General features: G+C 51.0%; 1 long non-coding RNA gene across 1 annotated transcript in view; it reads left to right on the top strand.

Moving 5' to 3' along the window:
* LOC136794696 (uncharacterized) overlaps positions 1-16,801 on the top strand; it is a 22,755-nt gene extending 5,954 nt beyond the window's left edge. Inside the window, exons 2-3 of the long non-coding RNA XR_010841808.1 lie at positions 563-637; positions 13,064-16,801. This is a non-coding gene — a long non-coding RNA (uncharacterized lncRNA). The remainder of the gene's footprint in view (positions 1-562; positions 638-13,063) is intronic.

Genomic DNA, 16,801 nt, shown 5'->3' with positions numbered 1-16,801 from the left:
GGAAAAGCTTTTACAGCAGCTTTTAAGCCATGAAATCATCTGCCTCCCCCTCTTCCTCTGTGTTTCTCCCTCGCCAAACACACACAACCTCCCTGGAAGCAAATCAGAATCCAAATATTAAACACTCACTGCAAGATGGTTAAATGATTAGTGTAGCCCTCTTGATCCTGTTATCCTTGCCCTGGCTGCTGTGTAACTAGGGGTGGACCAGCCTATTGGACACCCCACACAAGTGACAGCTAGAAATTCAAATATTAATGATGATTTCCAGGGGTGGTGGCTCCCTCTTTCTTGCAAACGCCACGATTGCCTCTTCTCTTTGCAGGCCGCGGAGTGAAAATATTTAGCATCAGAGGAGAGGATTGTGCACCAAATAGCATGTATTAAGTTGTGTGCTAAGAGGCAACAATGAATAGGCAAAAGATTTCACTTCCCCAAGACATGTATTAAAGGGATGATAGCATATTCTGTGCAGACCTTCCTGTTGCGGAAGTCCGCATTCAGAAAATCCTGTTTTTAGTTTATGTTTCTGAGACCTTATATGTCCGCCTCTCTGTTCCAGGAGTCTGCATGCTGACTGTGTTTTTGGCCAGCCTCATGAGTGTAAGCTCTCTGACCGCATTCTGGATTGTTACAGGTAAGAGGGCTCTGGGGGTCTTCTGGCCAGGACAGTGTCTTTAGCCAGGACAGTGTCAGCCAGGCTTTTCTCGGAACCCCGGGCAGCGCTGGCAGAGCCCAGAAGGCCACACCAGACTTGCATACCACCGGGCACTGAGTCTAAGGCCTCAGATAACAGTGATTGTAAAGGGGAAGCAGGAAGGACAGAGGCAGGTCAGGGCCCTCCACCAGGATACACCTGTGTACACACACACACACACACACACACACACACAACTTGTGCACATGTGCCTGTAGACAGACACGCACGTGTGTACATGCTGTGTGTATATATAGAGAGAATTGATGTTAACATGCGGGCTCATGTGAGCAAGTGGGCTGGCAAGTCCAAAGTCTGCAGCACTGGACACTCCGGCGGGCTTCTAGATGCTGTGTCTTCTTTTTTTTTTTTTCCCCCCTGTAGAGTATTTTATCTTATTTATTTATTTGTTTGTTTGTTTGTTTATTTATTTATTTTTAACATCTTTATTGGAGTATAATTGGTTTACAATGGTGTGTTAGTTTCTGCTGTATAACAAAGTGAATCAGCTATACATATACATATATCCCCATATCTCCTCCCTCTTGCGTCTCCCTCCCACCCTCCCTATCCCACCCCTCTAGGTGGTCACAAAGCACCGAGCTGACCTCCTTGTGCTATGTGGCTGCTTCCCACTAGCTATCTGTTTTACATTTGATAGGGTATATATGTCCATGCCACTCTCTCACTTCATCCCAGCTTACCCTTCCCCCTCCCCATGTCCTCAAGTCCATTCTCTATGTCTGTGTCTTTATTCCTGTCCTGTCTCTAGGTTCTTCAGAGCCATTTTCCTTTTTTGGATTCCATATATACGTGTTAGCGTACGGTATTTGTTTTTCTCTTTCTGACTTACTTCACTGTGTATGACAGTCTCTAGGTCCATCCACCTCACTACAAATAGTTCAATTTCATTTCTTTTTATGACTGAGTAATATTCCATTGTATATATATGCCACATCTTCTTTATCCATTCATCTCTCGATGGACACTTAGGTTGCTTCCATGTCCTGGCTATTGTAAATAGAGCTGCAATGAACATTGTGGTACATGACTCTTTTTGAATTACGGTTTTCTCAGGGTATATGCCCAGTAGTGGGATTGCTGGGTCATTCTATTTTTATTTTTTTAAGGAACCTCCATATTGTTCTCCATAGTGGCTGTATCAATTTACATTCCCACCAGCAGTGCAAGAGGGTTCCCTTTTCTCCACACCCTCTCCAGCATTTATTGTTTGTAGATTTTTTTGATGATGGCCATTCTGAGTGGTGTGAGGTGACAGGTCATTGTAGTTTTGATTTGCACTTCTCTAATGATTAGTGATGTTGAGCATCCTTTCATGTGTTTGTTGGCAATCTGTATATCTTCTTTGGAGAAATGTCTATTTAGATCTTCTGCCCATTTTTGGATTGGGTTGTTTGTTTTTTTGATATTGAGCTACATGAGCTGCCTGTATATTTTGGAGATTACTCCTTTGTCTGTTGCTTCATTTGCAAATATTTTCTCCCATTCTGAGGGTTGTCTTTTCGTCTTTTTTATGCTTTCCTTTGCTGTGCAAAAGCTTTTAAGTTTCATTAGGTCCCATTTGCTTATTTTTGTTTTTATTTCTATTACTATAGCAGGTGGGTCAAAAAGGATCTTGCTGTGATGTATGTCATAGAGTATTCTGCCTATGTTTTCCTCTAAGAGTTTTATAGAGTCTGGCCTTACATTTAGGTCTTTAATTCATTTTCAGTCTATTTTTGTGTATGGTGTTAGGGAGTGTTCTGATTTCATTCTTTCACATGTAGCTGTCCAGTTTTCCCAGTACCATTTATTGAAGAGGCTGTCTTTTCTCCATTGTATATTCTTGCCTCCTTTATCAAAGATAAGGTGACCATATGTGTGTGAGTTTATCTCTGAGCTTTCTATCCTGTTCCATTGATCTATATTTCTGTTTTTGTGCCAGTACCATACTGTCTTGATTACTGTAGCTTTGTAGTATAGTCTGAAGTCTGGGAGCATGATTCCTCCAACTCCATTTTTCTTTCTCAAGATTGCTTTGGCTATTCACGGTCTTTTGTGTTTCCATACAAATTGTGAAATTTTTTGTTCTAGTTCTGTGAAAAATGCCATTGGTAGTTTGATAGGTATTGCACTGAATTTGTAGGTTGCTTTGGGTAGTATAGTCATTTTCACAATGTTGATTCTTCCGATCCAAGAACATGGTCTATCTCTCCATCTGTTTGTATCATCTTTAATTTCTTTCATCAGTATCTTATAGTTTTCTGCATACAGGTCTTTTTGTCTCCTTAGGTAGGTTTATTCCTAGGTATTTTATTCTTTTTGTTGCAATGGTAAATGGGAGTGTGTCCTTAATTTCTCTTTCAGATTTTTCATCATTAGTGTATAGGAGTGCAAGAGATTTCTGTGCATTAATTTTATATCCTGCTACTTTACCAAATTAATTGATTAGCTGTAGTAGTTTCCTGGTAGCATCTTTGGGATTCTCTCTATATATAGTATCATGTAATCTGCAAACAGTGACAGTTTTACTTCTTCTTTTCTGATTTGGATTCCTTTTATTTCTTTTTATTCTCTGATTGCTGTGGCTAAAACTTCCAAAGCTATGTTGAATAATAGTGGTGAGAGTGGGCAACCTTGCCTTGTTCCTTTCTTAGTCCCTGATCCTGAAATGGTTTCAGTTTTTCACCATTGAGAACAATGTTGATTGTGGTTTTGTCATATATGGCCTTTATTATATTGAGGTAAGTTCCCTCTATGCCTACTTTCTGGAGAGTTTTTATCATAAATGGGTGTTGAATTTTGTCAAAAGCTTTTTCTGCATCTATTGAGATGATCATATGGTTTTTCTCCTTCAGTTTGTTTATATCGTGTATCACATTGATTGATTTGTGTATATTGAAGAATCCTTGCATTCCTGAGATAAGCCCCACTTGATCATGGTATATGACCCTTTTAATGTGCTGTTGGATTCTGTTTGCTAGTATTTTGTTGAGGATTTTTGCATTTATGTTCATAAGTGATATTGGTCTGTAGTTTTCTTTTTTTGTGACATCTTTGTCTGGTTTTGGTATCAGGGTGATGGTGGCCTCGTAGAATGAGTTTGGGAGTGTTCCTCCCTCTGCTATATTTGGAAGAGTTTGAGAAGGATGGGTGTTAGCTCTTCTCTAAACGTTTGATAGAATTCGCCTGTGAATCCATCTGGTCCTGGACTTTTGTTTGTTGGAAGATTTTTAATCACAGTTTCAATTTCAGTGCTTGTGATTAGTCTGTTTATATTTTCTATTTCTTTCTGATTCTGTCTTGGGAGGTTGTGCTTTTCTAAGAATTTGTCCATTTCTTCTAGGTTGTCCATTTTATTGGCATATAGTTGCTTGTAGTAATCTCTCATGATCCTTCGTATTTCTGCAGTGTCAGTTGTTACTTCTCCTTTTTCATTTCCATTTCTGTTGATTTGAGTCTTCTCCCTTTTTTTTCATGATGAATCTGGCTAGTGGTTTATCAATTTTGTTTATCTTCTCAAAGAACCAGCTTTTAGTTTTATTGATCTTAACTATTTTCCCTTCATTTCTTTTTCATTTATTTCTGATCTGATCTTTATGATTTCTTTCCTTCTGCTAACTTTGGGGGTTTTTTTGTTCTTCTTTCTCTAACTGCGTTAGGTGTAAGGTTAGGTTGTTTATTTGAGATGTTTCTTGTTTCTTGAGGTAGGATTGTATTGCTATAAACTTCCCTCCTAGAACTGCTTTTGCTGCATCCCATAGGTTTTAGATTATCGTGGTTTCATTGTCATTTGTTTCTAGGTATTTTTTGATTTCCTCTTTGATTTCTTCAGTGATCTCTTGGTTATTTACTAGTGTGTTGTTTAGCCTCCATGTGTTTGTATTTTTTACAAACACATTGTAAACATTTTTACAGATTTTTTCCTGTAATTGATATCTAGTCTCATAGCGTTGTGGTCGGAAAAGATACTTGATACGATTTCAATTTTCTTAAATTTACCAAGGCTTGATTTGTGACCCAAGATATGATCTATCCTGGAGAATGTTCCATGAGCACTTGAGAAGAAAGTGTATTTTGTTGTTTTTGGATGGAATGTCCTATAAATATCAATTAAGTCCATCTTGTTTAATGTATCATTTAAAGTTTGTGTTTCCTTATTTATTTTCATCTTGGATGATCTGTCCATTGGTGAAAGTGGGGTGTTAAAGTCCCCTACTATGATTGTGCTACTGTCGATATCCCCTTTTATGGCTGTTAACATTTGCCTTAAGTATTGAGGTGCTTCTATGTTGGGTGCATAAATATTTACAATTGTTATATCTTCTTCTTGGATTGATCCCTTGATCATTATGTAGTGTCCTTCTTTGTCTCTTGTAATAGTCTTTGTTTAAAGTCTATTTTGTCCGATATGAGAATTGCTACTGTAGCTTTCTTTTGATTTCCATTTGCATGGAACATCTTTTTCCATCACCTCACTTTCAGTCTGTATGTGTCCCTAGGTCTGAAGTGGGTCTCTTGTAGACAGCATATATATGGGTCTTATTTTTGTATCCACTCAGCCAGTCTATGTCTTTTGGTTGGAGCATTTAATCCATTTACATTTAAGGTAGTTATTGATATGTATGTTCCTATTACCATTTTCTTAATTGTTTCAGGTTTGTTATTGTAGGTGTTTTCCTTCTCCTGTGTTTGCTGCCTAGAGATGTTCCTTTAGGATTTGTTGTAAAGCTCGGTTGGTGGTGCTGAATTCTCTTAGCTTTTGCTTGTCTGTAAAGGTTTTAATTTCTCCATCAAATCTGAATGAGATCCTTGCTGTGTAGAGTAATCTTGGTTGTAGGTTTTTCTCTTTCATCACTTTAAATATGTCCTGCCACTCCCTTCTGGCTTGCAGAGTTTCTGCTGAAAGATCAGCTGTTAACCTTATGGGGATTCCCTTGTATGTTTTTTGTTGCTTTTCCCTTGCTGCTTTTAATATTTTTTCTTTGTAAATAATTTTTGATAGTTTGATTAATATATGTCTTGGCATGTTTCTCCGTGAATTTATCCTGTATGGGACTCTCTGTGCTTGCTGGACTTGATTGACTATTTCCTTTCCCATTATTTGGGAAGTTTTCAACTATAATCTCTTCAAATATTTTCTCAGTCACTTTCTTTTTCTCTGCTTCTTCTGGGACCCCTATAATTCGAATGTTGTTGTGTTTAATGTTGTCCCAGAGGTCTCTGAGACTGTCGTCAATTCATTTCATTCTTTTTTCTTTATTCTGCTCTGCAGTAGTTATTTCCACTGTTTTATCTTCCAGGTCACTTATCCATCCTTCTGCCTCAGTTCTGCTATTGATTCCTTCTAGAGAATTTTTACTTTCATTTATTGTGTTGTTCATCATTGTTTGTTTGCTCTTTAGTTCTTCTAGGTCCTTGTTAAACATTTCTTGTATTTTCTCCATTCTATTTCCAGGATCTTAGATCATCTTTACTATCATTACTCTGAATTCTTTTCAGGTAGACTGCCTATTTCCTCTTCATTTCTTTGGTCTGTTGGTTTTTTTTTTTTTTTTTTTTTTTTTGCGGTACACGGGCCCCTCACCGTTGTGGCCTCTCCCGTTGCGGAGCACAGGCTCCGGACACGTAGGCTCAGCGGCCATGGCTCACGGGCCCAGCTGCTCCGCGGCATGTGGGATCTTCCCGGACCGGGGCACAAACCTGCGTCCCCTGCATCGGCAGGCGGACTCTCAACCGCTGCGCCACCAGGGAAGCCTGGTCTGGTGGGTTTTTACCTTGCTCCGTCATTTGCTGTGTATTTGTCTGTCTTCTCATTTTGCTTCACTTACTGTGTTTGGGGGTCTCCTTTTTGCAGGCTGCAGGTTCGTAGTTCCCGTTGTTTTTGGTGTCTGCCCCCAGTGGGTAATGGTGGTTCAGTGGGTTGTGTAGGCTTCCTGGTACAGGGGACTGGTACCTGTGTTCTGGTGGATGAGGCTGGATCTTGTCTTTCTGGTGGGCAGGACTGCGTCCAGTGGTGTGTTTTGGGTTGTCTGTGAACTTACGATTTTAGGCAGCCTCTCTGCTAATGGGTGGGGTTGTGTTCCTGTCTTGCTAGTTGTTTGGCATAGGGTGTCCAGCACTGTAGCTTGCTGGTCGTTGAGTGGAGCTGGGTCTTAGCGTTGCGAGGGAGATCTCTGGGAGAGCTTTTGTCGTTTGATATTATGTGGAGCCAGGAAGTCTCTGGTGGACCAATGGCCTGAACTCGGCTCTCCCACCTCAGAGGCTCAGGCCTGACACCCGGCTGGAGCACCAAGACTCTGTCAGCCACACGGCTCAGAAGAAAAGGGAGAAAAAAGAAGAAAGAAAGAAAGAAAAATAAATTTAAAAAAGAGTTTAAAAATTATTAAAAATAAAAAATTAAAAAGTCATAAAAAAGAGAGCAACCAAACCAAAAGACAAATCCACCAATGATAACAAGCACTAAAAACTATACTAAACAAACAAACAAACAAAAAATGGACAGACAGAACCCTAGGACAAATGGTAAAAGCAAAGCTAAACAGACAAAATCACACAAAGTAGCATACACTACACACTCACAAAAGGAGAAAAAGGAAAAAAAATATTTTTTTTTTTAAAAAAGGAAGAGAGCAGGGCTTCCCTGGTGGCGCAGTGGTTGAGAATCCGCCTGCCGATGCAGGGGACGCGGGTTCGTGCCCCGGTCCGGGAAGATCCCACGTGCCGCGGAGCGCCTGGGCCCGTGAGCCGTGGTCGCTGAGCCTGCGCGTCCGGAGCCTGTGCTCCGCAACGGGAGAGACCACAACAGTGAGAGGCCCGCGTACCGCAAAAAAAAAAAAAAAAAAATGGAAGAGAGCAACCAAATCAATAAACAAATCTACGAATGATAATAAGCTCTAAATACTAAATTAAGATAAATATAAAACCAGAAACAAATTAGATGCAGAAAGCAAACCTCAAGTTTACATTTGCTCCCAAAGTCTACCGCCTCAATTTTGGGATGATTCGCTGTGTATTCAGGTTTTCCACAGATGCAGGTGCATCAATTTGACTGTGGAGATTTAATCTGCTGCCCCTGAGGCCGCATGGAGAGATTTCCCTTTCTCTTCTTTGCTCTCACAGCCCTGGGGTTCAGCTTTGGATGTGGCCCCGCCTCTGTGTTTAGGTCGCCTGAGGGCGTCTGTTCTTGGCTCAGACAAAAAGGGTTAAAGGAGCTGCTGATTCAGGGGCTCCGGCTCACTCAGGCGGGGGGGGGGGGGGGGGGGGGGGGGAGGGAGGGGCACGGGGGCGGGGCGAGTCCGCGACGTCAGAGGCCGGCGTGACGCTGCACCGGCCCGAGGCGCGCCGCGCGTTCTCCCGGGGAAGCCGTCCCTGCATCCCGGGACCCCGGTGGTGGCGGGCTGCACGGGCTCCCGGGAGGGGCGGTGTGGAGAGTGACCTGCGCTCGCACACAGGCCTCTTGGTGGCGGCAGCGGCGGCCTTAGTGTCTCACGCCCGTCTCTGGGGTCCGCGCTGATAGCTGCGGCTCGTGCCCATCTCTGGATCTCGTTTAGGAGGTGCTCTGAATCCCCTCTCCTCGCGCACCCCGAAACAGTGGTCTCTTGCCTCTTCGGCAGGTCCAGACTTTTCCCCGGATTCCCTCCCGCCTAGCTGTGGCCCACTAGCCCCCTTCAGGGTGTGTTCACGCGGCCAACCCCAGTCCTCTCTCTGGGGGTCTGACCTCCGAAGCCCGAGCCTCAGCTCCCGGCCCCGCCCGCCCCGGCGGCTGAGCAGACGAGCCTCTCGGGCTGGTGAGTGCCGGTCGGCACCGATCCTCTGCGGGAATCTCTCCGCTCTGCCCTCCGCACCCCTGTGGCTGCGCTCTCCTCCGTGGCGCTGATGCTTCCCCCCCCGGCCACCCCATCTCCGCCAGTGAAGGGGCTTCCTAGTGTGTGGAAACGTTTCCTCCTTCACGGCTCCCTCCCTATTCTTTTGTCGCTGTTTTTTCTTTTTTCTTTTGCCCTGCCCAGGTACGTGGGGAGTTTCTTGCCTCGTGGGAGGTCTGAGGTCTTCTGCCAGCGTCAGTAGGTGTCCTGTAGGAGCAGTTCCACGTGTAGATGTAGTTTTGATGTATTTGTGGGGAGGAAGGTGATCTCCACGTCTTACTCCCCCGCCATCTTGAAGCTCTCCTCAGATGCTGTGTCTTGAGGCAGACTTTCGTTTTCAGGAAACCTCGGTTTTTTGAAGGCTCGTAAGGCCTTCAGCTGATGAGGCCACTTTTAAGTAATCTCCTTTACTTAAAGGCAAGTCAGCCACACCCATAAGCACCTTCACAACCTGTGTGGACTAAATCAGCAGTTTGATCGAACGACTGCACGCTATGGCCTGGGCAGGTTGACACGTGAGACCAACTGTCACGGCCCGCCTTCTTTTGACTTGGCGCCCACAGCTCTGCTGTAGCCATGTTGAGCCTCTAAGTGAAGACAGTTCGAGAGTCGTTCTCCCTCCTAATGAGACACGCGGACACTCTCCCCAGGGCACGCAGAGTGCTGGGGTGATGCCTACTTTTCTCCTTGACGACCTGTAACTTAAACCCTGTGATGTGAGGGTAACAGTTATTGGTGCATCTCATGGTCTGTGTTATGCTACATGGTAAGAAGATAAACGAAGGGAAGAAAAGAAACGTGTCTGATGCGTGCACAAGTATGTGTGTGCACAGTCTACAGTGATGAGGTTGGTGAATTTTTTGTCCTCTTGCAGCACCAGTGCCAGCTCGACTGCCAGCTCCCAAGCTGGCACCACTGTCAGTGCCAGGTCTCATACCAGTGCTAGTGCCAGATCTGGCATTAAAGGCATTTCTGGTACCAGCCCCACAGCTAGAGGGAGCAGCAGCTCCAGAGCCAGAGCCAGAGCTCCAAGCAGCAGCTCTTGCAGCGTTCCAGAGCTGGAGCTGGCTCCAGGGCCACCTCCAGATTCAGAGCCAGTGCCAGGTGCAGGATGAGAGCCAGCTCTATCACTAGATCTAGAGTCAAGTCCAGTGAGAGAACTAGTTCCAACATCGGCAAGTGGAAAAGCCCTCAAACTCCAGGGAGCTCCGCAACTGGCTCTAGCACCAGTTCCAGGGCTGGAACCAGCTTTGGCACCAGCTGTCTCACCAGCTGCAGGGATGGAAGCAGCTCTATCATCAACCTATTTGCCAGCTCCAGCAGCAGCTCTAGAGTTTGGATCAGACCCAACACAAATTCCAGAGTGACAGATAACAACAGGAAGTGAACTCGAGTCTGCACCGGCACCACCTCTGGCAACACAGCTAGAGCTACAGGCAGCTCTAGAGGTGGAGCTCTCTCTAGAGCTAGTGGCAGCACCAGAACTAGCTCGAGCGTTAGCTCCTGAGCTAGAGAGAGCTCCACTGCCAGTTCCAGGGCCAGAGCCAACTCCAGCACAAGGTCTAGGGCCAGCTCCAAGCACCAGCTCAAGAGTGCAAGTGACATCTGGAGCCAGCTGCAGCCAAAGCTCCAGACTCAGTGTCAGTTCCAGCACCTGTTTCAGCACTGATCCATTGCTAGAGCCAGTTCTATTACCACTAAGAGTTCTGGCTCTCCAGAACTAGAGCCAGAGCTGGCTGCATAGCCAGAGTCTGCTCCAGCACCAGAGTTCGAGCCAGCGCCATGGCGACAGTCAACTCAGGCTCCAACACTGGCATCAACTCCTGAGATAGAGCCAGCTCCAGCTTCAGCTCCAGCGCTGCTCCTGGGCAGGGCTGGTGTTACCCCACGAACTGGAGCTGGCTTGACCACCAGCTGTCATGTCAGCTCTACCTCTGGAAGATAGAGGCAGCTCTATCACTGACTCCTGTGCCAGCCCCAGTGATAGTTCTAGTGCCTACTTTAGAGTGAGAAACAGCTCAAAGCCAATTTAGAGCCAGTGCTAGGTGCCAAGGAAGAGGTCACTTCAGCGCCAGCTCTAGCATCAGCTCCAGAGCAAGAGCTGGCTTGGGTACCAGTAGCAGACTTAGAGCCAGTGCCAGGTCAGGAGAAAGAGCCAGCTCCAGCAGCAGCTCTAGCACCACCGTCAGAGCTAGCTCGTGCTCTGGTACCAGCACGATGCCACTTCAGAGATAGAGGCAGCTCTATCACCAGCTCCTAGGCCAGATTCTGTTCCTGCTCTAGCGCCAGAATCTGCCCTGACACCAATTCCAGAGGTGGAACCAGTGCCAGAGCTACAACCAGCTCCGCCACCAGCCACAGAGCTAGAGCCAGGACTGGCTGTACAGCTAGAGGCACAAGAAGCAGATCCAGCACCAGACCGGAGTTGGAGTCAGCCCCAAAGTCCGCAAGAGCTCCAGCACCAGGGACAGCTCCTGCGCCCCACCCACAGCAAAATCCACAGCTGCTTCTGGCACCTGCTGTAACATTAGCTCCGGAGGTACAGCCGGCCCCAGGACCTGATCCACAACTCAAGCCAAACCAGTGCCCACCCAGGAGTCAGCTTCAGTGGCCGCTCCAGAGCCAGAGCCAGAGCCAGAGCCAACGACCGCAATAGCTGTAGCACCAGCTCCAGTGCCAGTGTGAGAGACAGCTCAGGAGCGCTGTCCAACTGCAGAACCAGGTCTAGACCGTCTCTGGAGGTAGATCCGGCTCCAGCGCCTTCCCCAGAGCTAGAGCCAAGTCCAGCATCAGCTCTTGCATAAGCTCCAGTGCCAGTTCTAGGAGCAGAACCACCTTTGAACTAGAGCCAGCTCTGTACCAGCGTCGGCACCAGCTCTAGAACTGGGCGGGGCTGGGTGTGGGGCTGAGGGGCGGGACAGTCCCTTCTGGGCAGGTCACTCCCAGGTCCCTTCATCACCTCCACTCCCAGCTCCTCCTCCTCCTCCTCCCCCCCATGAGGTCTCGGCCTATGGGGCCTCTGAGGCCCCGCTTTCCCAAGCGAGGCTCAAAGTGGGCAGAGACTGCTATGTTGGAAACTGTGGCCAATACCTTAAAAACTGTATATGTTTTGACCCAGAAAATCCACCTCATGGATTCTGCCCTAAATAGAGATTCATGGACGCAGATGTTCCCTTCAGCATGATCCTGAGAGTGAAAAATGGCAGATGGCCCATGTCCCATAGCAGGGGCTCTTCGGAAATTCTGATTCGGAGCCCCCAGAAAATGCGGCGGAGGAAGACGATGGACTGATCAGCATCCACCCGGGGGAACCAGGTTCCAGAAGGGCACACGTCCCCAGAATCCTCCCCATCTGACGCCCACGACTGCACACGCACACACGTGCACATGGGCACACACACCACGCGAGAATTCCTGTGGGTAAAGTCCTGGGATGAGCTCTGCAGGTAAAGGGCCGCAGCTGTGGAGCTCTGGGGTCCTGCGTACTGTTCTCCCAGAGAGGAGTGTCCTTCCCCGCTTCCCTCTAGACGATCTGCTGGGCCTCTGCTTCCTAACGTTGACCCCAGGGCTGGTCGCCACCCGACTAGAAACCTGTCAGCATGGTGGTGACGACGCTGTCTCCATCTGCTTGTCCTCATCGGGGGGTCAAGCGTCTCGGACCTGTACCGACCACGTGTGTGGCCTCTTGTTGGAACGGCACGTGTTTGTTCTTTGTCCCTTTTACAAACATTGACTTTCAAGATGTGGGGGACCACAGGGGTGTCAGACCTTCCTCTGGCCCTGGGCTGTGAGGGATGCTGTTCCGGTTTGTCTTCCCAGCGTTCTACATGTTTCTTGTTTCTGTTTGGCCACGGGCAGAGCCAGGCGTTTCCCTTCTGTCTTCTGGCTCTGGGGCCATACTCAGAACAGGGGTCTCTCCCCTGAGATCGCGCACATATTTACAAAAAAGACTTCAGTTGGTACATCTCATCTTTAATCCATCTGGCGTTTCCCTTTCATATAACAAAAATGCTCTTTCAAGTAAAAAAAGGAAACAAAAATTAACGACTCCCCTCTTAAAATATGTGGCCTACACAGAAAGCCACCTTGTACAATTCCATTTATAGGAAACATCTAGAACAGGTAAAGACACAGAGACAGAAGGCAGATTACAGGTTGTCAGGGGCTGGGGGAGAGAGGAAATGGGGAGCGAACGCTTTGGCTCAGGGTTTCCTTCTGGGGAGTGAAGCAGTCTGCCCGAGCCCCTGGGGCAGGTCGCACAGCCCCGAGAACACGCTCGATGCTCCTGGCGTGCACGATTCAACGTTTTAAAAATTAAACCTGGTTAATATATGAAGACGCCAGAGACACCACAAATAACGTGAAATGAAAAAATAAAATTAAAAACCAAATCAGAAAGAGTAACAGGGGACGGAAAGGAAGGTTCGGGGTTGGGGGGGGCGGGTAGAAGTGGGTCAGGAGCTGACACCGAGCACGGTGCCAGAGCTCGTTCTCCCCGCAGGGGCAGTGGGTCCTGAGCCGGCTCCGGGTCTCCTCCGGAGCAGGTGCAGCCACGGGCCCTGGATGCAGAGGATGCAACTGACTGTGGTGTCGGCTCCTGCCCCGGTGCCGCCGCTCGAGGCGTCCCTCCAGCCGCCGATGGCAACGCCTCGAGCTCTGGATCTGGCTTTAGTTCTGTTGCTGCTTCTGAAGCTGGACCTAGGTCTTCAGGTTGCACAGGGGCTGCTGCTGGAGCCACTTCTAGATCCTGAGATGGCAGTGAAGGTGCAGGAGGAGATCAACGTGCCTGCCTTCCAAACGTGCCTTTCCAAGGAAAGGCAACAACCCGCTGCCTTTTACAGAAGTTCCAGTCCAGGACTCTGAGACAGGACGTCTCCCCCGACAGCGGTGCCCACGCAGGCGGTCTGAGGCAGCCTCGGGGGCGCCCGCGTGTCCAGCTCCGGCCCCTGTCCTCAAGCTCACGCGCACCCACCCCGACCTCCTCACCCTCCGGCTCGGCCTGGGTGAGCTCCGTGCGCTCCAGCTGGGCCAGGAGAAGGCGGGCCCGGCGCTCCAGGTCGGAGCCGGGCATGTTGAGCTGCACGTAGGCCACCAGCTGCTTGAGGCAGGGGAAGTCCGGGGGCTCACAGAAGTCCTCGGAGTACTGGTCCAGCCAGGTGCCCAGGATGGAGGAGACGGCACTGGGGGCAGGCGGGCGGGCAGCAGAGTCAGGGGCCTGGCCTTTCCTTCCACGCGGCCCTCCCCTGGCTCCCCCGGGCCCGCCCCCGCCCCACCCGCACTGGGCTGCCAGGCGGGCCTGGTAGGAAGGGGCCCTCCGTCCCTGGGGACCACCTCTCCCTTCCTCGGGGGGCCCTGACTCTCTCCCGTCGGCCCCCAGCCCCCCGGGCCCTCCCCACTGGAAAGGAAACTGCAGGAGGGCGGGGAGGGCCGCGCCCGCCCGCACACAGTAGGCGCTGCCTAAACGGGGGAGGGAGGAGGGGACGAGAAGAGCGCGCCCCCCGCCCGGCCTTCACGGGCTTCTCGCACCCGAACCAGAAGCTCGCGCACCCACGGCCGCCTTGGTCTCTGCGCCGGAGTGCGGCCTCGTCCTCCCGCGGACGCTGTTCTTGGGGGTGGGGACGTAGCCGGCCCCCCGACCCTGACTGAGCTCCCGCGAGCCCCGCTGAGCACTCACACTGGGCCGCGAGGCTGGAGCGTCAGCAGCTTGGCCCCACCCCCTCTTGTCCTGGGCCCCGGATCTGAGTGGGGGTGGATGCTCTCGGGGGCCAGCTCTGAGCCCCCAGCCTCCCCTGTGCTCCCTGGGGACATGGGACCCCGGCCACAGCTCTCTGACTCCTCTCCTCCTGCAGGAGGAGCCCCCAGACCTCAGCCCTCGGGCGGGAATCACAAGATGTGTAGCAGCCGGGGTTCTGCCCAGCCCCTCCCATCAGACCCAGAGTCGACTCACTTTTTCAGTTGGTCCTGAGGTCCGCCGTCCTCGCTGGAATAAGGGAGGATGCACCCATATCTAGAGGAGGCTGTGAGGGCGTCACATCTACCGTACCTGCTATGACGTCTAGTGTTACTGGCTGACCCCCCGACTAGGACGGAAGCCTGGGAGGGGCAGGGATTTTTGTCTGCACCGTTCACTGAATTAAGCCAAATGCACACAGTAGGTGCTTCGTATGTATGGCTGAACGAATGAGCCCAACCAGCACCTTACAGATGCCTGAGTGGGCCTGCGCCCCCAGCCAGCCCCCAGCCAGGCCCCAGCCAGCCCCGCTCTGGCTACTCCCGGGAAGGACCCCTGAGACAGAATGTGGAACCTCCTTTACAAATGGGAAAACTGTTCTGCCCAGGGGCTGGAAGCAGAGAGCTTCTCCACGGGGAGAGGAAAACCTTAATTAAAACCGCCCCATCCCTCAGCAGCCCTTTCCACAGAGCGGGGCGCAGGGCCGCACTGTCCGTGCTTATCCGACAGTCCTGGCAGCCCGGCCTTCACGTGAGCAAACTGCGGCTCAGAGAGGTAAAGCGACATTCCCAAGACACACAGCCAGCCAGTGGGTGGGCAGGGCACTCACCTTTGGAACAGCAGGTCCAGGACCCTCTGGGTGGTGGTGAAGGCTCGGTAGGTGCATAGGAAGATGGTGACATAGGAGAGGTCGCTGCCCTGGAAGGCGGGCACCAGGTGCTCCACCAGCTTCTCCAGTGTGCCTGCCTTCACGCTCCGCACCTTGCAGGTCTCATACAGGTTCGGGGCCGACTCGTTTTCATACACGGGCTAATTTTCGGACAAACGAGGGACAGGTAAAAAAAGTGTGAGAATACTCAGGCTCGTATGTTGAGGTGCAACAGTATAGAAAGAATTGGCTTCGCACGTGGCCAGGGCCAGGCCTGGAGAGCACTGGTGGGTGAATGGAGGAGCCAGCTCCTCGGGTGGGGACTGGCCACTGGAGGCAGTCCTGGACCCTGGGCAGTGGCCCCAGTGGCCCCAGTGGCCCCAGTCTGGCCCCAGCCACCTGCAGGCCTGATTCTAGAGACTCCTGCACGCCTACACTCACCGCGAGCCTGCTCTGGCCCGAGTTCGTGGCGTGGTGCACCTGCCCTCACCCACCCTGGCCCCCAATTCCCCCCTGAACCCGGCTCTTCCAGGCCCCCGGGACACCAACCCCTCAGGGCACGACCCTGCCAGACCCCAGGAAAGGTCAGGTCTAATGGGCAAGTCGTCACCGCGGCAGCAGGAAGGGAGGGCTCAGGCCCTTGCTCTCCAGGCCTTCGGGGCTTCTGGCCTCTCTTGGCGTTTATCTCCAGGCTGGCAAACTTGGAGGTCCCCTCCCGCAGGGAGGATGCATCTGTATCTAGAGGAGGCCGTGAGGCTGTCACATCTACTGTGCCTGCTGTGATGTCTGTCGGACGGGACTGGCTGACCCCCGACTAGCGTGGAAACCCGTGCTCTGCCTCCCCCCTCCTCTTACCCGAGCCCCTCTGGAAGTGCCCCCCCGGGCCGGCCCTGGCCGCCCTTGCTGGAGCTGCCCCCATCCGGGCTCTGGGCCCCATCAGCCCGTGCCTCCCTCCAGGTCCTTGCGTACCTGAAACCGCCCAGCTCATCTGTGTCCCATCATCCGCCGAGTCACCCGCTCAGTGTGGCCACCCCTGTTCGCGCTGCTCCCAGCGTCCCCAGGCCCGGCAGCACAGCCAGTGGCCGATACACACTCGCATTGTCCCAGCTGGTCTTCACCGGCCTGGGTCTGCTGCAGGTTCCGGGGGGATCCTCAGGGGACAGAGGATGGCCTGGGCCGGGCAGGCCACCACGGGGAACGGGGTGGGGTGGGGCGCTCTGGGGAGCCCGCCCTCCAGGGCTGCTCCCCTCCACCAGCCCGAGTCAAGGGCGAGAGAACAGGGCCTCCTTGCGTGTCCCTCACCGCCCTGCCCAGCGTTGCCCCCCCCAGACGGCCTGCTTTTGAAGGGCGGTGTGGACCCTCCGCCTTGGGGAGGCCCCGTCCACGGCCAGTGAGCCTTCTCACACTGCGCTGCCCTCGAGGGTCTTGGCTGCCCCCTCCGGCCTCCCTGGCGCGCCGAGCGACAGGCCCGGCCAGCTCTCTCCAGAGGAGTTTGCAAAATCTCACCCGCACACACCGAGAGAGGTATCCTGTGGGGGGAAAGTCTTGGGGGGACCCCTCAATTTACCTGCCTGTGAACCCGCACGCCCATACTTCACGTTCGCAAATTAAACCAATGCCTGTCAGTCGGTGGTTTCAAA

Source organism: Kogia breviceps, chromosome 8 (assembly GCF_026419965.1).
Source record: "Kogia breviceps isolate mKogBre1 chromosome 8, mKogBre1 haplotype 1, whole genome shotgun sequence".
Taxonomy (NCBI): domain Eukaryota; kingdom Metazoa; phylum Chordata; class Mammalia; order Artiodactyla; family Physeteridae; genus Kogia; species Kogia breviceps.
The sequence above is the reverse complement of the archived record's forward strand: the minus strand, read 5'-3'. Positions and strand labels throughout refer to the sequence as shown.